We start from the raw sequence: 23546 nt of genomic DNA, 5'->3' as shown, positions 1-23546 counted from the left end.
GTTTGAGTGTTAATTTCAAGCACTTTTCCTTTAGCAAAGAAATCTGCCCCCTCCCCCGCTTGGGCTGAGTCTCTCTTTCATATTATGTTCTTCTGCTTTAAAAAAACTATTGTTTTTGAGTAGATTTTGACCCCTCTACCCCCCAAAAAATGTGTGCCTTAAAAATTCAGGGCTGTTTTCCTGGAATATTTTCCTAAGACTATCTTTTATATTGGAAACAGGTTAGATTGATAATGGTTTAAAGTTAAAAACAGAAGTTAGAGCAAGGTGAAAGTAAATGAATAAAGAATTAGTATATTTTTTTATATTAGTCAACCCAAGTAGGACTAGTAGACAGGTCACTACTGTAGAAAACAAAATTGGCACAATGCTCATCAAAATGTTGACTGGCAAAAAAAAAAGTCATGAAGTAACATGGAAGTATATTTTAATTTTTTAAATAAAAAGTACATTGGGTAAGGAAGCTTCACTTAATTAAGAAGGATTGAACTCTGGTTTCTCTAAACACATTTCCAACTGCCCTGGACATGTTTGCAGCGTCTGAAACTAAAGCTGTTTTCATAGACTCATTGTTACAGAGCCATTGTAAGAGAAATACAGCTATATAAGTATAGAGTCACAGTAGTGTAGAATTATTGAGTGTTAGCATCGAAACAGGCCTTAGAGAATACAAAATTCTACCATGTCTTTTTATAAATGAAGAAGCAGAAGCCCAGAAAGGTAAAGTGACTTATTTGAGGTTACATAACCAGACTAAAAATTAATTCTACAGATTCCTAGTCCAAGCCCTCCTCATTAAATCTGTGTTTTACAAAGGAGACTCCAATTATAAAAACTTTTCTTTAAGTAATTCAGGCATCTTTCTAGGCAAATTTGGTGGACGGAACCTATTTCTTTGATCCCCTGCCATGATACCTCACAAAGTAAGCAATAACAACAACCAAATCAGCAAGACTCAGCAAAATATTATGAACAAAGGAAAAAAAATAATAATAGTCCATACTCTTTGAAAAATTGTGACCAAGAAAAGAAACAATTTTGCCGTGACTTAGTAAGATGTCTAAGTACTCAACAAAAAACCCAGCGATGTCTAAGTACCACCCACTAATTCTAAAGAAATTATTCTACAGAAAGAAAAGTAGACGTAAAAAAAAAAAGCAAAACTTGGGTACTAAACAACTGCCTTCCCCCATGTGGGCAAGAACATATAGAAAACACATAGTGGAGTGTGAATAGAGAACCCAGAGAAGATTAAAAAGGATGATGGAAAATAAAAACTTTCAAGTAATAAATTTTGGAAGAGGCCAGAAACACAACTCGACATTGTCAGGGTTTCTAGCTGAAATGGGAAATAATAAATTCTGAGGGTATATTTCCATGGTCATAGGTTACACCCACAACTCTAAAGACTGAATTGTGATAAAATTTAACAACAGATCAGAAAAAAGAGAAGAGCTATAGATGATAATTTAAATATTCTAAAACCTGACAAATCAAAATGCTGAAGTAAAACAACAAATGGAAGGATGCCTGTGTCTACGTCCATCTACATCTATGACTATGTCTGTGTCTATGAATTTTAACTTATGTTCCCAGTTTTGTTTTCCTCTATGAAGCTGAAATCTTATTTAAATAAATTTTAAAATAGATTTTGTGTTTTAGAAAAGTTTTAGGTTTACAGAAAAATTTTGCAGAAAGTAGAGCTTCCCTATCTGCCCTCTGCCTCTTCATAAAAACCAAAAAGCCAAACCCAGTGCCATCGAGTCAATTCTGACTCATAGCGACCCTATAGGACAGAGTAGAACTGCCCCATAGAGTTTCCAAGGAGCGCCTGGCAGACTCGAACTGCTGACCCTTTGGTTAACAGCGGTAGCACTTAACCACTACACCACCAGGGTTTCCTCCCTCTTCATTAAAAAAAAAAAAAAAAGTCCCCTATTATTAACACATCACCTTCCTGTGGTACATCTGTTATAACTGATGAATCAGCATCGAAGCATTATTTTTAACTAAATTCCATAGTTTACATTAGTGTTCACTCTTTGTATTGTCCTATGGGTTTTGACAAATGCAGAATGCCACATGTCCATCATTGCAGTAATATAGAGGATAGTTTCACTGTGCAACAAGTGCTCTGTGCTCTATCTATTCATTCCTCCACCCTCCCTCTGAATCCTTGGTACACAACGATTTTTTCACTGTCTGTATAATTTTGTTTTTTTCCAAAATGTCTTATAGTTGGAATCATATAATATGCAGGTTTTTCAGTCTTAAAAATGATTAAAAAATAAAACAAAACAAAAAAATCTAGCCCAGGCATAATTGATTTTAAAGGTTACATGTAAAGGCAAAAAGATCCAGAATCACCATCACAACACTGAAAAACAGTGTTGGAGGACTGACGTTACCCAACTTCAAGACTTATTATAAAGCTACAGTATCAAGACTCTGTTGTATTGGCAAAGGGGTAAACAAATAGATCAGTGGAACAACCACAGAGCCCAGAAATTTGTTGTGAGAGCAGCCAAGGTGGCCTTCAATTCATAGCAAACGTTGCTCATTACTACTCCGTTTTCATGATCTTGGTATGTTTGAGTCCGTTGTTGGGGTTACTGTGTCAATCCATCTCATTGAGGGTTTCTCTCATTTTCACTGATCCTCTAATTTACCAAACATAATTTCCTTTTCTGGGGCCCTGGTGGCACAGTGGTTAAGTTTTTGGCTCCTAATCAAAAGGCCAGCAGTTTGACTCCACCAGTCACTCCTCGGAAACACTGTGGGGCAGCTCTACTCTGTTCTAGAGGGTCACTAAGAGTTGGAATCAACTCAATGGAATTTTTTTTTTTTTTTTTTTAATGTCCTTTTCTAGTGATTGGTCTTTCCTGGTGATGTGTCTAATTAAAGTAAGCAAGCCAAATCTCATCATCCTGTCTTCTAAGAGGCATTATGTTTGTATTTCTTCTAAGACTGTTCTGTTTGTTTTTCTGGCAGACCACAGTGTATTCAATATTCTTCACCGCCACTACAGTACAAATGCCTTAATGCTTCTTCTGTCTTCCTTTTTCATTGTCCAGCATTTGCATACATATGAGGTTATTGAAAAGACCATGGTGTCAAGGTGACATCTTTGTTTTGTAAATAAATGAATAAATAAATAAGGAAATGAGTAAGTCAGTACATAAATAATCTCTAAAGTGATCTTTCACAGCAGGTTTTCCCAATGTATTCGTTGTTCGATTTCTACCGCTAAGGCTGTTGAGTGTTGATCCAACTAGAATGAAATTGTTGACAACTTCAATTTCGTCTTCATTTATCACAATGTTGTTTGTCAGTCCTGTTTAGCAGTTTTCTCCCCATGTTTATGTATAATCCATGCTGAAGGTCATATGTGATTATAAGTGCTTCAGGTAGTCTTCATTTTTGACAAGCAAGATTGTGTCATCTATGTATGCTTGCACTCATTGCCATTGAGTTGGCTCCAAGTCACAGTGACCCTATAGGACAGAGTAGAATTGCCCCATTGGGTTTCCAAGGCTGTAATCTTTACGAAAGCCAGCTGCCACATCTTTCTCCCCCAGAGAAACTGGTGGGTTTGAACACTGACCTTTCAGTTAGCAGGTGAGCACTTTAACCACTGCAATACCAGCACTCCTTCATCTATACGTAGCATGTTGAAAATGAGTCTTCTCCAATCCTGATAGAGTTCTTCTTCATATAGTCAAACATCTTGAATTATTTGTTCAGCATACGGATTGAATAACTAAAGTGAAAAGATAAAACCCTCCTACGTACCTTTTTCAGTTCTGAACAGTGCAGTATTCCTTGGTTCTGTTTGAATGACTTGCTCTTCATCTATACTCAATTTTTGCGTGAGCACAATTAAGTGTCCTAGAATCCCCATTCTATGTAATGTTATCCATATGCTGTTATGACCCACAAAGTCAAGTGCCTTCGCACATTCAATAAAAAACAGGTAAACATCTTTCTTGTATTCTCTACTTCTGGCCAAGATCCATCTGACATCATCAAGGACATCCCTCATTCCACATCCTCTTATGAATTTGGCTTGAATTTCTGGCTGTTCCCTGTCAATGTACAGCTCTAGTCATTTTTAAATTACCTTCAGCAAAATTTTGCTGGCATGTGATATTATGATAAAAAAAAAAAATCAATTCCTGCATTCTGTTTAATCACTTTTCTTTGGAATGGACATGGATATAGATATTTTCCAGTTGGTTGGCCATGTAGCTTTCTTCCAAATTTCTTGACATGAACCAGTAAACATTTTCAGTATTACATCATCTTGTTGAAGCATATAAACTGGTATTCCATCATTTCTTGGGACCTTATTTTTCACCAATACCTTCAGTGTAATTTGAACTTCTTCCTTTATTAACAGCACTTCTTGATCAGTTGCTACCCCCTGAAATGGTTGAATGTTGTCCAATTCTTAGACCCACAAATATATAGTCAACTGATCTTTGACAATAGCAAAGGCAACTGAGTGGGGGAAAGAAGTCTTTTCAACAAATGGTGCTATAACAAACGGACGCATGCAGGAAAAAAAAAAAAAAAAAGAACCTAGAAACACAGCATAAATTTTTCACAAAAAATTAACTCAAGATGAATCATAGACCTAAATATAAGACATAAAACTACACAACATTTGTAAGACAGTATAGAAGAAAATCTAAGTAACCTTGAATTTTGTGATGCCTGTTTAGATACAACAACAAAAGTAGGATCCATAAAAGAAAACAATTGATAATTTGGACTTTGTTAAAATAAAAAAAATTCTGTTCTGCAAAATGCATTGTTAAGAGATTAAGGTTGTAAAGCAACAGGAATTCTCAGTCATTGCTGATGGGAATGTAAAATAGTACAGACACTTTGGAAGAGAGACCGTCTGGCAGTTTCTTACAATGCTCAACATAGGCTTACTGAACAACCCAGAAATCATTATCCTAAGTATTTACCCAGATGAGTTGAAAATTTATGTCCTTAAAAAAAAACTGCAAATGAATACTTACAGCAGTTTTATTCATAGTTGACAAAAATTGAACACCACCAACACATTTTTTTCAGTAGATGAATGGGTGAACAAATTGTAGTACATCCATAATGTATAGTATCAATCAATGATAAAAGGAAATGAGCTCTTGAGCTATGAAAACACATGGAGAAACCATAAATGGATATTGCTAAGCGAAATGAGCAAGGCTAAAAAGCTACATATTGTATGAGTCCAACTATATGCCATTCTGGACAAGGCAAAACCATAGAGACAGTGAAAAGGTCAGTGGTTGCCAGGGGTTCCGAGGGTGGAGGGAGGGATGGATAGGTGGAGCACAGGGTGTTTTGAAGGCAGAGAAAATATTCTGTGATATTATAATGGTGGACACATGACATCATACATTTGTCAAAACCCATAGGATGGTGCAATGCAACACAAATTATGAACCCTAATGGAAAATGGAAACCCTGGCGGCATAGTGGGTAACTGCTAGGGCTGCTAACCAAATAATTGGTGGTTCAAATCCACCAGGTTTTCCTTGGAAACTATGGGGCAGTTCTACTCTGTCCTATAGAGTAGCTATGAGTTGGAATTGACTCGATGGCAATGAGTTTGGTTTTTGGATTTAATGTAAAATAGGAGCCCTGCTGTTGCAGTGGTTAAGAGCTCAGCTGCTAACTAAAAGGTTGGCAGTTCAAATCCACCAGCCTCTCCTTGGAAACCTTATAAGATAGTTCTACTCTCTCCTTTAGGATCACTGTGAGTTGGAATCCACTTGACAGCAATGGATTTGTTAATGTAAACTACATACTGTAGTCAACAATAATGTATTAATATTGGTACATCAATAGAAACAAATGTACCAAAAGAATGCAAGAGGTTAATAAAGGGCGAAACAGTGAGGGGGGGACAGGAAGAGGGGGCCTGTAGGAACTCTGTACTTTCTGCACAGTTATTATGAATCTAGGAAAATTGGAAATCATCGAAAATGAAATGGAACACATAAACATTGATATCCTAGGCATTGGTGAGTGGAAATGGACTGGTACTGGCCATTTTGAATTGGACAATCACATAGTCTACGATGATGGGAATGACAACTCGAAGAGGAATGGTGTCGCATTCATCATCAAAAAGAACGTTTCAAGATCTATCCTGAAGTACAACACTGTCAGTGGTAGGATAATATGCATACACCTACAAGGAAGACCAGTTAATACAACTATTATTCAGATTTACGCACCAAACACTAGGGCTAAAGATGAAGAAATAGAAGATTTTTATCAGCTGCTGCAGTTTGAAATTGATCGAACATGCAATCAAGATGCATTGATAATTCCTGGCGATTGGAATGCAAAAGTTGGAAACAAAGAAGAAGGATCAGTAGTTGGAAAATATGGCCTTGGTGATAGAAGCAATGCCAGAGATCGAATGATAGAATTTTGCAAGACCAACGGCTTCTTCATTGAAAATGCCTTCTTTCACCAACATAAACAGTGACTATACACGTGGACCCCACCAGATGGAACACACAGAAATCAAATTGACTACATCTGTGGAAAGAGATGGTGGAAAAGCTCAATATCATCAGTCAGAACAAGGCCAGGGGCTGACTGTGGAACAGACCATCAATTGCTCATATGCAAGTTCAAGCTGAAACTGAAGAAAATCAGAGCAAGTCCACAGGGCCAAAAGATGACCTTGAGTATATCCCACCTGAATTTAGAGACCATCTCAAGAATAGATTTGATGCATTGAACACTACTGACCGAAGACCTGAAGAGTTGTGGAATGACATCAAGGACATCATCCATGAAGAAAACAAGAGGTCACTGAAAAGACAGGAAAGAAAGAAAAGACCAAGATGGATGTCAGAGGAGACTCTGAAACTTGCTCTTGAGCGTTGAGCAGCTAAAGCAAAAGGAAGAATTGATGAAGTAAAAGAACTGAACAGAAGATTTCAAAGGGCCTCTCGAGAAGACAAAGTAAAGTATTATAATGACAGGTGCAAAGAGCTGGAGATGGAAAACCAAAAGGGAAGAACACTCTCGGCATTTCTCAAGCTGAAAGAACTGAAGAAAAAATTCAAGCCTCATGTTGCAATAGTGAAGGATTCCATGGGGAAAATATTAAATGACGCAGGAAGCATCAAAAGAAGATGGAAGGAATACACAGAGTCATTATACCAAAAAGAATTAGTCAATATTCAACCATTCCAAGAGGTGGCATATGATCAGGAACCGATGGTACTGAAGGAGGAAGTCCAAGCTGTTCTGAAGGCATTGGCGAAAAACAAGGCTCCAGGAATTGATGGAATATCAGTTGAGATGTTTCAACAAACAGATGCAGCGCTGGAGGTGCTCACTCGTCTATGCCAAGAAATATGGAAGACAGCTTCCTGGCCAACTTACTGGAAGAGATCCATATTTATGCCTATTCCCAAGAAAGGTGATCCAACTGAATGTGGAAATAATAGAATGATATCATTAATATCACATGCAAGCAAAATTTTGCTGAAGATCATTCAAAAACAGCTGCAGCAGTACACCGGCAGGGAACTGCCAGAAATTCAGGCCTGTTTCAGAAAAGGACATGGAACCAGGGATATCATTGCTGATGTCAGATGGATCCTGGCTGAAAGCAGAGAATACCAGAAGGATGCTTACCTGTGTTTTATTGGCTATACAAAGGCATTCAACGGTGTGGATCATAACAAACTATAGATAACACTGCGAAGAATGGGAATTCCAGAACACTTAACTGTGCTCTTGAGGAACCTTTACATAGATCAAGAGGCAGTTGTTTGGACAGAACAAGGGGATACTGATTGGCTTAAACTCAGGAAAGGTGTGTGTCAGGATTGTATTCTTTCACCATACCTATTTAATCTGTATGTTGAGCAAAATAATCCGAGAAGCTGGACTATACAAAGCAGAACGGGGCAGCAGGATTGGAGGAAGACTCATTAACAGCCTGTGTTATGCAGAGGACACAACTTTGCTTGCTTAAAGTGAAGAGGATTTGAAGCACTTACTAATGAAGATCAAAGACCACAGCCTTCAGTATGGATTACACCTCAACATAAAGAAAACAAAAGTCCTCACAACTGGACCAATGAGCACCATCATGATAAACGGAGAAAAGATTGAAGTTGTCAAGGATTTCATTTTACTTGGATCCACAATCAACAGCCATGGAAGCAGCAGTCAAGAAATCAAAAGACGTTTTGCATTGGGCAAATCTGCTGCAAAGGACCTCTTCAAAGTGTTGAAGAGCAAAGATGTCACCCTGAAGACTGGGGTGCACCTGATCCGAGCCATGGTATTTTCAATCACATTGTATGTATGTGAAAGCTGGACAATGAATAAGGAAGACCGAAGAAGAGTTGATGCCTTTGAATTGTGGTGTTGGCAAAGAATATTGAATATACTATGGCCTGCCAAAAGAATGAACAAATCTGTCTTGGAAGTAGTGCAGGCAGAATGCTCCTTAGAGGCAAGGATGGCGAGACTGCATCTTACATACTTTGGACATGTTGTCAGGAGGGATGAGTCCCTGGAGGAGGACATCATGCTTGGCAGAGTACAGGGTCAGCGGAAAAGAGGAAGACCCTCAACGAGATGGATTGACACAGTGGCTGCAACAATGAGCTCAAGCATAACAAAGATTGTAAGGATGGCGCAGGACCGGGCAGTGTTTCGTTCTGTTGTGCGCAGGGTTGCTATGAGTTGGAACCAACTCGACGGCACCTAACAACAACAACAATGACTAAAAATCCAATCTGGGTAATATGATCGTCTTAGGCTGGGTTCTCTAGAGAAGCAAAACCAGTTAAGGGTATAAATATATATAGTGAGAGATTTTATATCAAGGAAAGGGCTCATGCAGTTGTAGAGGCTGGAACATCCCAAGTCGGTGGGTCAGGATAGAGGCTTCTCCTGATGCACGTAGCCACAGGGGCTGGTGAACCCATGATCAGCAGGTCAGGGAGCACACCCCTTTCCCACAGGCTGCGAAGATCGATGAATCTCACAGATCAGCAGGCAAGACCACAGGCAAGCTGATAGCTCAAGCCCCAAGTACCGGAGGTCAGACGAACAGGAGCCAGTTGCAGGATCCCGAAAGAGCAAAAGCCTGCAAGCCTTGCCAGAATATCCACTTGTATTCAGTGCAGATCACATTGAGTATAAGTGGCCTGCATTGAAGCCACTTATGGAAGCTTCCTTTCAACTGATTGGCTATTCACAGGAGATCCCATCCTGGAGGTGATCACATAACATCAAATCTCATCATGGAAGTGACCACACCGTCATACGACTATCAAAACACTGAGAATCATGGCTTAGACAAGCTGACACACATTTTTACCGTCACAATGATTCCCTATTTTCGGCTTATTTCTTCCTAACTAGTCTCATTTCCTGTGTTAACTCTGTATGCATAGAGAACTGAAAAGATACAGATTTACTGGTTATTTCTGAAAGATTTTACATATACTTTCTATCCTTTCTTTGTCATATGTTACTTAATTTTTATATGTTTCAAAAATAAAAGTAATAATTTGTTACTTAAAATCACTGTTTAGATGGAATACTGAAACTACCAAGAAGTCCTTAAAACTCTAAGGAAATGAAAATTGTGGCTCTGCTCTGGGCTTCAAAACCCTTTCCATTCAGAAATTAAAAGTCTTATGAACTCAATTTCTTTATATAACATCTTGTAAAAGAAACAAGACATAAAACAAGCCCTGGTGGCTCAACATTGAAGCGCTCGGCTGCTCACCGAAAGGTTGGTGTTTTGAACCCACCCAGCAGCTCTGTGGGAGAAAGACTTGGCAATCTGCTTTCATAAAGCAAGCCCTATGAGGCCGTTCTACCCTGTCACATGAGGTCACTATGAGTTGAAATCAACTAAATGGCACGGAACAACAACAAAAAGCAAAAATGTTAAAACACATTAGCAAGTTCAGAGAATTCGCACCACTTACTCAGCCATCCTTGCTATTTCGGGGGGATTTTCTGTTGTTGCTCTACATTGGCGTATCAACAAAGGTCTTATGATTTGGATCACTACTGATAAGCTATTTCCATGGGGATATATTTCAGATTATCATTTTACCACTCATTACAAGAGTTAGTTGCAATAGTATTAATGGCGGTGGTGGTGGTACCAAAAAAAAATCAAACCCCGTTCCGTCGAGTCCATTCCGACTCATAGCGACCCTATAGGACAGGGTAGAACTGCCCCATAGAGTTTCCAAGGAGCGCCTGGCGGATTCGAACTGCCGACCCTTTGGTTAGCAGCCGTAGCAATTAACCACTAGGCCACCAGGGTTTCCAACGCAGTGGTGGTAGCGGCGGTTTAATAGCAGTAGTAGTGTTAATAATAGCAGTAAGACTACTTGATAATAACAATGTAAAAAATAGTAATCACATAAATGTTGTTAGCTACCATGCAGTTGGCCCCCCAGCTTGTGGCAACCCCATATATTACAGAGTAGACGGGCTCCAGATGTTTTTCTCAGCTATAATCTTAACGAAAGCAATTCTCCAGGCCTTTTTTCCGAGGAGCAGATGGGTAGGTCCAAATAGCTGACCTTTTGGTTAGCAGTTGAGCGAAAACTGCTTCCACCACATAGGCTCCTCTTAATAGCATAAATAGTACTAGTAATTATAGTACTAGAATCGATAGCAGTGGTTATAAGCTGCATGGATATTTGAGTTGATAGATTATTATTTTTTTAGCCTATGAAAATAGTAGTTAGATATTTTTCAACCTAATATATCTACAGGCAAACTTGTTTGATATTTGTACTTCATCAGTTCTCTTTAGATGGTTACATTTAGTGTTTAGAATAGCCTTCTTCTGAGTAGTACTTCTTTATATAGCTTCCTTTGGCTTTCTCTGCAGGGAGAACCTATGTATGCATTCATCCGTTAGATATCCTTCACAATTTCCAACCTAAAATATTTTTGTCCTGAGTGGAGAAACCAGATTGATACTTCCTGACCCTTAAGCATTTTCTTTAACTCCTATTTCCTCCAACTTCTCACTGGCTATAGTTAACATTTCTTCAATTTTTAATTTACGATAGTTGACGGGGAAGTTCCAAAATTCTGAAAACATTTCCACTTTTGTACATAAGATTTAGGTACATTTTCTTAACTCATATATGCCCCAACAGAAAAGAGATGAGCAATGAAGCTGTGGTTTATCTGAGCTCTCCCCTATTCAGAATGACAACACAATAAAAAAAAAAAAAGCCTGATAAAATGATTACTGTAATCTCCACTAACTATGTATTTGCTTCAAGGACAATTTGAGGGGTTGAGGAATTCAGCCCTAACAGCATAGTCTGTCTGAGTTAGAGCAGGCCTGAGAGGACATCTGGTCCTGCACCTGCATTGCACAGCTAAATAAGCTGAGACATTAAGTTGATTTGGCAAAAGAATGACAAGGAATTGTACTAAGCATTGGTGCTTTCTGGCCTGCCACTGTGTAGTTGTCCGTTTAGCAACAAAACCTCATTTCCCTTTAGGAGAAATACTTTTTTCATTGTGTTCAGTTTTGGCAAATATATGTATCTACACGTATATCTTAAATATATATATGTATTATATATGTATTTTAAGATACATATACATGTATGTATATCTTATATATATATGCATATATATATGTATATATATCTTAAACAAGTTACTCTTTCTTTACTAGAAAAGGAGAAGGCACCTAAAACAAAATATGTGGAGAGATTATCTCTCCCGTGATTCTAAATTATGGAAAGAATGCTGCTAAGCCAGAAAAAATGATGGAAGACCATTCTTTCCAGCAATAATATCATGATTCACTAGCAAATTATTCCTGAAGTTTAGACATCCAGAGATGTCCTCTTTTCTCTGCATTCTTCAGTTTTCCACTTTTCTTTCTAGATTCTGTGAGCTGTTAAAAATCAAATCAGTTGCCCTCGACTCGATTCTAACTCATGACGACTCTGTGTGTTTCAGAGGAGAACTGTGACTAGGGTTAATAGCTGTGATATTTTAGAAGTAGATTGTCAAGCCTTTCTTCTGAGGTGCCCCTGAGGGACTTTAGTTGGTAGTTGTGCGCTTGTTTTCTACCGCATATCTTCAAAAATACGTCTTTCCCGATTTGGTTACCAAGATTCTGTTGTTTGTAGCCAAAGAACCCTGATATAGTAATTGACACTGGACAAGGTGGCTTTTCTTTTATTACTTCATTTTTCCTGACAATAGCTCTGTGAGGTGGATAGCGGTTTTCCTGTTTTAGAAATGAGAAAAGTGAGTTGCAGGGATATTTAGCAATATCATCTTGATGTCAGATAAATAATCAGCTCCAGGATCAGCAATAAGAGAAAGGGATTCTGACTCCCAGTCCATTATTAAATCTCTTTTGTCATTTCCTTCCTGTCAAATACAGTTTTATAAAGTACTGCCCATTAATGGCACCAGTGGTTTTGAAACTATGTTTTGTTGTTCAAAGGAGCCTCATTGGCTGCTGTGACCATTGAGGGACGGGCCCATCTCAGTCCCTTACCACTGACTCAATCAGAGTAGCTCACTTTTAATCTGTAATAAATGTGGTTTTGCATAAGTCTTGTTTGGAAAAAAATATATATTCCAAAGTTAAATGTCCTTCGAAGAAAATGTAAGAAGAAAATTCTTTAGGTAGGCTGAAAATAATGCTAGAAGGAAACATAAGCATGAATAAACAACAAAGAAAGGATATGTGCATAGCTCTAAAATATGAATATTGATTGCATAAAATGACAATAGCTAAGTCTATAAAAAAATTTTTTTTATATAGACTTAGCTATTATCATTTTATGCAATCAATATCATGTTAAAATACATGTACAATTATAATACATGACAAGAAAAACACAAACATTGAAGGGAAAATTAATTTCAAGTCTTCTATAGCCTTTTTGCATTGTTCAGAGGTCCTCAAATTAGTAATCTGTATGTGAATATGATATTAAAAACACGTTTTGAAATAACTAAGGTAGCTCCAAGGAGCCATAGAGATACAACCATTAAGCAGTGGGCTAACCGAAAGGTTGATGGTTTGACCCCACCCAGAGGACTGGGCAGGAGAAAGACCTGAGGATCTTCTCCTGTAAAGATTACCACCTAGGAAACCCTATGAGGCAGTTCTACTCTGTCATATAGGTTCTCTGTGAGTCAAAATTGACACGATGACACCTAACAAAAACAATCACAATGGTAACTCTCAATGGAATAATTTAAGAATGTGTAAATAGCTGAAGAAAATTAAAATAAATCCAAGAGAGCCAATATACAACATTGAGTATATCGCACCTGAATTGGAGACCATCTCATCAATACATCTGACACACTGAGCACTAATGATCAAAGACGGACAAGTTGCGGAATGACATCATACATGAAGAAAAAAAAGGTCAACAAAAAGACAAGAAGGAAAGAAAAGACCAAAATGAATGTCAGCTGAGACTCTGAAACTTTCCCTTGAATGGAAGAAATGATGGAGTAAAAGAGTTGAACAGGAGATTTCAAAGGGCAGCTCGAGAAGACAAAGTAAAATATTGTAATGAAATGTGCAAAGACCTGGATCTAGAAAACTAAAAGGGAAGACCACACTGGGTATTTCTCAAGCTGAAAGAAATGAAAAAATTCAAGCCTCATACACTTGCAATTTTGAAAGATTCTACAGACAAAGTATTAAATGATGCAGTGAGCATTAAAAGTAGATAAAAGGGATATACAAACACTATACCAAAAAGAACTGGTCGATTTTCAACCATTTTAGGAGGTAGCATATGGTCTAGAACCAATGATACTGAAGGAAGAAGTCCAAGCTACCACTGGAGGCACTGGCAAAAAACAAGCCTCCAGGAATTGACAAAATACCAGCTGAGATGTTTCAACAAACGGATGCAGAACTGAAGGTGCTCACTCATCTATGCCAAGAAATTTGGAAGTCAGCTACCTGGCCAACCGACCGGAGGAGATCCATATTTGTGCTCATTCCAAAGGAATGTGACCCAACAGAATGCTAAAATTATTGAACGATATCATTAATATCACAAGCAAGTAAAATTGTGTTGAAGATCATTCAAAAGCAGTTGTAGCAGAACATTGACAGGGAACTGTCAGAAATTCAAGCCGGGTATAGAAGAGGAAATGAAATGAGGGATATCATTGCTGATTTCAGATGGATCTTGGCTGAAAGCAGAGAATAGCAGACAGATGTCTATCTGTGTTTTATTGATTGTGCAAAGGCATTCGACTGTGTGAATCATAACAAATTATGGATAACAGTGCAAAGAATGGGAATTCCAGAACACTTAATCGTGCTCCTGCAGAACCTGTACATAGATCAAGAGGCAGTCCTTCAAACAGAGCAGGGGAAAACTGAGTAGTTTAAAGTCAGGAAAGGTGTGCATCAGGGTTGTATCCTTTCACCATACTTAATCTGTATATTTAGCAAATAATCTGAGAAGCTGGGGTATCTGAAGAAGAATGTGGCTTCAGGATTGGTAGAAGCCTCTCTAACAACCTGTGTTATGCAGATGACACAAGCTTGCTTGCTGAAACCAAAGATGACTTGAAAGTTCTTATTGATGAAGATTGAAGGCTACAGCCTTCAGTATGGATTATACCTCAACATAAAGAAAAACTCACAACTGAACTAATAAGTACCATCCTGATAAATGAAGAAAAGATGGCGTTGTCAAGGATTTCGTTTCACCTGTGTCCACAATCAACGCCCACAAAAGCATTGGGCAAATCTGCTGCAAAAGAACTTTTTAAATGTTAAAAAACAAAGATGTCACATTGAGAATTAAGGTGTGCCTCACCCAAGCCATGATATTTTCAGTTGCCTCATATGCAAGTGAAAGTTGGACAATGAGTAAGGAAGACCGAAGAAGAATTTGTGCCTTTAAATTATGGTGCTGGAGAAGAATATTGCGTATACCATGGATTGCCAGAAGAATGAACAAGTCTGACTTAGAAGAAATACAGCCAGTGTGCTCCTTGGAAGAGAGGATGGTGAGACTTTGACTCACGTATCTTGGACACATTGTCAGGTGGGACCAGTCCCTGGAGAAGGACATCATGCTTGGTAAAGTGGAGAGTCATCGAAAAAGAGGAGGATCCTCAATGAGATGGATTGACACTATGGATGCAACAATGTTATTGCTGTTGTTAGGTGCCGTCGAGTAGGTTCCGACTCACAGCAACCCTATGTGCAACAGAGTGAGACACTGCCCAGTCCTGCACGATTCTCACAATCATTGTTACGCTTGAGCTCATTGTTGCAGCCACAGGAATACACGGAGTCATTATACCAAAAAGAATTAGTCCATGTTCAACCATTTCAAGAGGTAGCATACAATCAGGAACCGATGATACTAAAGGAAGAAGTCCAAGCTGCTCTGAAGGTATTGCCAAAAGACAAGGCTCCAGGAATTGATGGAATATCAATTGAGATGATTCAACAAACGGATGCAGTGCTGGAGGTGCTCACTCTTCTATGCCAAGAAATATGGAAGACAGCTTCCTGGTCAACTGACTGGAAGAGATTTATATTTATGTCTATTCCCAAGAACGGTGATCCGACTGAATGTGGAAATTATAGAACAACATCATTAATACCACACACAAGCAAAATTTTGCTGAAGATCATTCAAAAACAGCTGCAGCAGTATATCGACAGGGAACTGCCAGAAATTCAGGCTGGTTTCAGAAGAGGACGTGGAACCAGGGATATCATTGCTGATGTTAGATGGATCCTGGCTGAAAGCAGAGAATACCAGAAGGATGTTTACCTGTGTTTTATTAACTATGCAAAGGCATTCGACTGTGTAGATCATAACAAATTATGGATGCAACAATGGGTTTAAGCATAACAACAAATGTGAGGATGGTGCAGGACCAAGCAGTGTTTTGTTCTGCTATATATAGGGTCACTACGAGTTGGCACCTACTGGACAGCATCTAACAACAAAAACAAAATAGGACGCTATTAGATGGAAAAAAATGGAATAACGAATATAACCCTGAAGAGAGCAAGAAAGGGAGGAAAACAGAACATAGGACAAATAGAAAATAGTTTGTAAAATGTTATACTAACTGAATTAAAACATACCAAGCCATATTACTTCTCTTTGTAACTCACACAATTAGACTTACCAATGTGACTCTAAAGAAATATTTTCACTCTACATGAACACTTTTATTGAGCACCTAGTGTGTTCTAGGCATTGTCATAGGCAATGAAATTAAAGTGGTAAACAAAACAGGTATAGTTTCTACCCTCATGGACCTCACAATTTATCAATGGAAATACACCACAGTTTGTTTTTTTTATTAGGTAGTGGTAAGCACTGTGAAGAAAAACAAAGCAGTGTAAGGAGATAGAGAATGACAGGGAGTGTTATCAGTGGCAATCTTCCTAGTTCATAAAATAATCCCACTCCAGGAAAAACTGTCCATTTGGTAAGATACGTTTCTACTCTGGGCACAACATAGTAAATAGGGCCTTTCTCTACCGAGTTGGTTGATAATAAGCTGTTGTCATTGGTGAAATGACTGAACAAGTATCTCTCTGCTTGGTGGAGACCAAAAAGGGTAATACAAGGTCCATCTTCAAGGAAATTCTTATCTGGGTCATCCAAGTCAGCTTCAGTCAATTTTTCCTTTCCTTTCCTTTCCTTTCCTTTTTCCTTTCCTTTCCTTTCCTTTCCTTTCCTTTCCTTTCCTTTCCTTTCCTTTCCTTTCCTTTCCTTTCCTTTCCTTTCCTTTCCTTTCCTTTCCTTTCCTTTCCTTTCCTTTCCTTTCCTTTCCTTTCCTTTCCTTTCCTTTCCTTTCCTTTCCTTTCCTTTCCTTTCCTTTCCTTTCCTTTCCTTTCCTTTCCTTTCCTTTCCTTTCCTTTCCTTTGCTTTCCTTTGCTTTCCTTTGCTTTCCTTTCTTTCTTTTTTCCAGAAGTTAAAATATTTCAGTTAACTGTAGTAGACAGAATACCAAAATTGCACCCCAAGATTTTTCTTCCAGGACAGTCAATACAATAAGGTAGAATACCCATGATTATGTTACATTTCATGGAAAAGGGATTTTACAGATATACTCACAACTATCACTCAATTGGTAGTTAATCAAAAGGAAAATTATCAAGATGGGCCCAATATAATCATAAAGCAAACCAGTCACAGTCTAGGTGACTCTACTTCACAGGAACCCCATATGTGCCAGAGCAGAACAGTGTTCCTTTGGGTTTTCAGTATCTGATTTCCAGAAATTGATCACCATGCCTGTCTTACAAGGTGCCTATGAATGGAATCAAACCTTCAGCCTTTCTGTTAGTAGCCAAATGTGTTAACAGGTTGCACCCCTGAGGGACTCCAGTTTAATTATATGAGCCCTTTACAAGGAGATACTTTCTCCGGCAGATAGCAGAAGAGGATGTCAGGGAGATTTCGTGTGTGAAGGGATTCAACATGAGGGACCCTGCTATACACTGCAATGCTGTGAGAAGTCTTATGAGATGCTTATAGAAGTTAGAGTAGATTTTAAAAAATCTCAATAAACTTGGAAGTGAATTCTTCCCTAGAGCCTCCAAATAAGAACCCAGGCCAGCCAACCCCTTGAGTTCAGCCATGTGAGACCCTCAGCAGAGAGCCCAGTGGAGCCTTCCTAGGGCTGTCTGCTGAGATAATAAATGTGTATTAAATCTCCACTGAGATAATAAATGTGTATTAGAACTATGAGATAGTAAATGTGTATCATTTTAAGCCACTAAGTTTGTGGGGATTTTTTACACAATAAGAGAAAACTAATAAGTAAGTTTAATGTTCATTCCATGTAAAGACAATAATAATAAAAAAGAAAAAATGCAAGTAGAGCAAAAGTATAAGTATCTGAAAATGAAAAAACTTTGATCTATTTCTTATTTACTATTAAATGGACTTGAGATCTGGATAAGGAATGCTTTTTCTTTGAATCTGAGCTTCAGTATTTGTAGAAAGATAGGTTTAGAATAAATGCTGTCTAAAATGTCTTCCCACCTCCAAAATTCTGTGATTTGTCGGGTGCTTATAGATGTCACAGAATTTTCAATCACATTGCCTAAAATAACTTTCATAACAGTCACCTGTGTGTTAACAACAACAACAAAAAAAAAAACAAAGGCATTTGTTTTTATCATTCTAGGGTTGATAAAATTGTCCAGAACGTTCACTCTGTTGATTGTATAGGTTCAGATTGACTCAAGAACCCAACTCTTCTGATTTGTAATGTTCTTATACTCTCCTGGTCGCCATGATTCTTTTAGGGAAGCTTGTTAACCTTATTTACATTATTCTGAGAAATACCATTAATGTTGGGAATCTGGGTAAAAAAGGTGCAATTATATTTTACAAATTGTCTTCTACATATTATACCATTCAACCTTGTCCTTGGTTAAATTTACATAAGACCCTCTTAGGCTGTTAAAGAGGAAATTTATTTTGAGTCTCCATCATCTGTTATGCAGCTTTCACAAATAAGAAACCGTAGAGGAAATTAAAAAAATTAGGCAACTGAGAGGATAACTACATTCCTCAATTTTGATATCTATCTGTATAGATAACTAACTCGGCCCACAAAACACAACACCTTAGATTCCCAACTTCAAATTTGAATTGAGAAGCTTAGACCATCTTCTGGACAAAGTAAACCAACTACTTTTGACATACATGGAGTCTTAATTTCTTAGTGCTGCTATAACAGACATACCAGAAGTGGGTGACCCGAACAAACAGAAATATATTTTCTCACAGTTTAGGAGGCTAGAAGTCCAAATTCAGGGTGGTAGATCTGGGAGAAGGCTTTCAGTGCCCCTCTGGGGAAAACCCTTGTGTCAGCTTCTCTGGCATTCTTCTTGGTACTCCTTGGAGCTCTTCCCACAGCATCAGTCTTTCCCCTTTTGGACTTGCTCCTGTGCTTAATCTGCTCCATTTTTATCTCCAAAATGATTGGTTTAAGATACACCTACAGTGATACGGCCTCACTAACATAACAAAGAAAACCCTATTCCCAAATCCACAGGTTTGGGGATTAGGATTTACAACACATATTTTTAGAAGACACATTCAATCCATAACACAAGATAAGTCTATTCATGCAGGAGTAGGATTCTTTGATGACAAGCTGTCATAAAACATAGTGAGTACTAAGTAAATATTTGTGACCGAAGTACTAAAATTATCCTGTTTAACAGGTTATTTTTATTTGAGAACATACTTACAAGATATGCACAAAAGCAGAATTTTCAATATATTATTAGCACATCAATGTTATCTTTAAATATTTTCGAGACATGCATATTTAAACTCATTAGAAGATTTTTTTCTGATGAAAAGTAAATTGGAATATGCAGCTAATGACCGAAGCTGACATCTCTTTGACCTTTATTGGCATTAGGTATAAAAGGCATAATTGAATATATAATTAAAGATTTAAACACAAAGATGTTTGACACAACACAGTTTAAGAGAGCCAGAATCTATAAATAAGCAATAGTTATCAATAGGGAAGTGGTTAAATAAATTATACAATATTCATTTAGTGGAATAATACAGTCATTTAAAAAGACGGTTGCTATATGTTGATATAGAAAAATGATATATTGAAGTGAATAAAAGCAGGTTGAAATAGTCCGTATGGTATACATATTTTTATAAGGTATATTTATAGAAAAATTATTTAAAGTCTACACTAAAATTTATCTGTAATTATCTTTGAGTGGTAGGATTCTAAGTAAGTTTTACTTATTTTCCTTTGCTTGTTCACATTTTTTAAGCTTTAAGCTACGTATTTACTTGTTAGGTAACGTAAAACAGTTTAAAAGCAGCAATAAGCAAAACTTACACCACTTCTAGATCTCTTAATGAGTGTACTACATGTGGTACCTGGGTGTACAGTGACGAGTTGTGTGTGTGTGTCTGTGTCTGTGTGTGAGCAGATTCATCTGTGGCCTTGGTTAGCACCACTACTGAGATAAGCAGGGTGTGCTTTGATCCAGGGAGCAGTAGCAGACATGGCAAATCTGCTTGGTGAGTCAGAACTTACAGAGTTGGAGACCCAGCCAGATCTTACTCCTGAGACTGTACTGACTCATAAGCGTGGGAACAGCAGCCTTTATCTCAGGTTAAAAATGAAAGCCTGAAACAGTAATGCTGACTTCATTTCAATGAAGAAAGCCCAAGACTGCAGTGAATCACTAATGCTACCAAATAACAGAAAGAGACAAAGTTGAAATAGAAAGTGGGTAACTGACTTTTCCACAAACTAGTCTGGAAATTCTCCCAGGATAGGAAGGATACAACTAGGCTGTCCAGAGAGTTTCTCCATAGATGTACTATCGTATAAAACACAATGATTTCTTAGCTATTGCTTCTGCCATGAGCTGTAGGACTTAGAAGAGGGAAAGGTAACCAAGACGTAGGAGAGAGAAACAGAAATAAAAAGAAAAGAATCCATGATTGGAAAACATAAGTACATGGGTTCGCATCCTGACTGGGCCACTAAGTGGTGATTTTACCTTAGACCAGTAACAACACTTTTGAACCAAGTGCTTGTTATAACACATGGAGAGTTTACAAAGTTAGTGTTCTCAAATGGCCCCAGGCTTTCCCTTTATGTGATGACACCGCTGCACTCAGGGTCCACTTTTTATACATTCAGGTAGTTTAGACACCTGCTGTCCCAAGTCTTTATATCATAAGCCATAATTCTTTGCTACTTTCTGCCGTCTTTCTTTAAAAAAGTTAATATAGTTTTATTCTTGAACTTATAGCCTGTGTATTTCTCACAACTTCAACTTCTTAACTAAGGATGTGAACTAAGTGCTAGGCTATGGTCAAGGAGCCCTGGTGGTTCAGTGGGTAAGCTCGCAGCAACGATTCAAACCCATCCAGCAGCTCTGTGAAAGAAAAGACCTGGCTGTCTGTTCTCATAAAGAGTACTCCCTAGGAAGCTCTATGGGGCATTTCTACTCTGTCCTATAGGTCACTATGAGTTGAAATTGACAGCACACAACAAACAACATGGAATAGTCAAAGACTAAGTGTTGGTATATCTTTTCTTCACTGTCCTTTCTCTGTAGTAGATGAACTTTGTCTTGCATGGTGAATACATCAGAAATTCATGCTTTTATTCATTTTTAAACAAAATATTTATTTGCTGCCAATTGCTGGAAAAAACTCTGCTACCTATTGTTAGAAATAGACATGGCCTGTACTTGCAACAGTGGAGTGACAGCTACTAAAAAAACGCATATATGGCTATTAAATTTAAATTGAGATAAGTTCTCTGATGAAAAAGTGCAGGGTATTTCGTTACCAGCCTACATCCTGGTGTCCTCATTTTAATGTGATGTATATCCCAGTTTCCCCAGGGCAGTGCTGGTTTGCACCTGTTTTTTCAGCATAATTACTAAGAATGCTTCCTTTTAATTTCAACAATATCCTGTTTTGGAAGATGAATTACAGAAGTCGACCTGCCTAATCTAGACTATGAGTCAGAGAATATTTGCCTGAGGAAATCATATTTAATTTTAAATCTGAAATATGAATAAGAATTAGGCAGGAGGTGGCAGAAGGAGAGGAATGTGCTTCAGATAATTGAAACAGTACAAGAGATGGCCCTGAGTTGAGAAGAAGTGAAGACAAGAAGGGCTCAGGCAGAGCAAAGATCAAGGGGGAGACAGAAGAAGGATACACATGTTGGGCCATGGCGGACATGCTAAGAATTGCATACTTTATCCTAATCACAGTGAGAAGATATAGAGGATTTTCAGTAGGGGAATTAGATTTGCTTTACTCAAGATCTGTTTCCTGAACAACTTTCCTACTGAAATATGTGAAAGGATGTTAGTTCAAGCTCTTTCATGAGCTAATGTACATCAGAGTCTCTTTGTTGTGGTTCATTCTGCTCTATGGCAAACCTCTATTCTGAGATTGGAGGCACATGTCCATACTCAAAGTTTTACATACTTGTATTTAAATCTTCAACACTCTCTTTGAACTTCCTCTTACTTTTCAATCTTTAATTTCTTCTCTTTTACTTCATCCTGTTAATTCAAGTCCTTTTCCTCTTTCCGAATTCTTCTTAACATTCTTTTCTTCTTCCTGGAACATGGAGTTTGCAAATAATTTTTACAAATGAATGCAGATTTCTTTCAGAAAGATCCCCTACTGCAGGCTTTTTTAATTAAAAAAAAAAAAAAAAAGTCTCTCAAAATGTATCCTGAAATATAAATTGTAAGAAACACTACATTAGGGACCAACAAAACTTATTTTTCAATCAGTGACCTTGTATTAGCTTTCCAATAAAAGACTAATACAGTTGCGTGTTGCTCTTTAAACTAGAGGAACTAAGAAACACCAACACGTTTGTCAGTTTGTGGTACTGTGGTGGCTTGCATGTTGCTGTGATACTGGAAGCTTTGTCACTGGTATTTCAAATACAAGCAGGGTCACCTTTGGTAGACAGGCTTCAGCAGAGCTAAACAGACTAAGACAGACTAGGAAGAAGGACCTGGCAGTCCGCTTCTGAAAAAGATGGCCAGCAAAGTCTTGTGAATAGCAGCAGAACATTGCCTAATATGATGCTGAAAGATGAGCCCTTCAGATTGGAAAAAAATCAAAATATGACCAGGGAAGAGCTACCTCCTCAAAGTACAGTCAACCTTAATGACAGTGGATGAAGCCAGGCTCTTGGGACATACATTTGCTGATGTAGCATGACTCAAAATGAGAAGAAACAGCTGCAAACATCCATTAATAATTGGAACATGGAATGTACAAACTATGAATCTAGGAAAATTGGAAGTCATCAAATGCATAAAGATTGATATCCTAAGCGTTAGTGAGCTGAAATGGACTGGTATTGGCCATTTCAAACCAGAAAATTTTATGGTCTACTATGCTGGGAATGAAAAATTGAAGAGGAAAGGTGTGGCATTCATCATAAAAAAGTACATTTCCAGATATATGCTGAAATACAACTCTGTTAGTGATAGAATAGTATCCATATGCCTATAAGGAAGACCAGTTAATACCACTTATAGATATGTTATAGATAACATTGCAAATAATGGCATTCCAAACACTTAATTGTGTTCATGAGGAACCTGAACATGGGCCAAGAGGCAGTCGTTCAAACAGAACAAGGGGATTCTGTGTGGTTTAAAATCAGGAAAGGTGTGCATCAGGGTTGTACCCTTTCACCATACTATTCAACCTGCATGTTGAGCAAATAACCTGAGAAACTGAACTATATGAAGAAGAACAGCATATCAAGATTGGAGGAAGACTCTTTAACAACCTGCAATATGCAAATGACACAACCTTGCTTGTTGAAAGCGAAGAGAACTTGAAGCACTTACTAATGAAGATGAAAGACCACAGCCTTCAGTATGGATTACACCTCAATATAAAGAAAACAAAACTCCTCACAACTGGACCAATAAGCAACATCATGATAAA

The sequence above is a fragment of the Loxodonta africana genome, chromosome 12 (assembly GCF_030014295.1).
Source record: "Loxodonta africana isolate mLoxAfr1 chromosome 12, mLoxAfr1.hap2, whole genome shotgun sequence".
NCBI lineage: Eukaryota > Metazoa > Chordata > Mammalia > Proboscidea > Elephantidae > Loxodonta > Loxodonta africana.
This window is presented reverse-complemented; position numbering follows the sequence as displayed.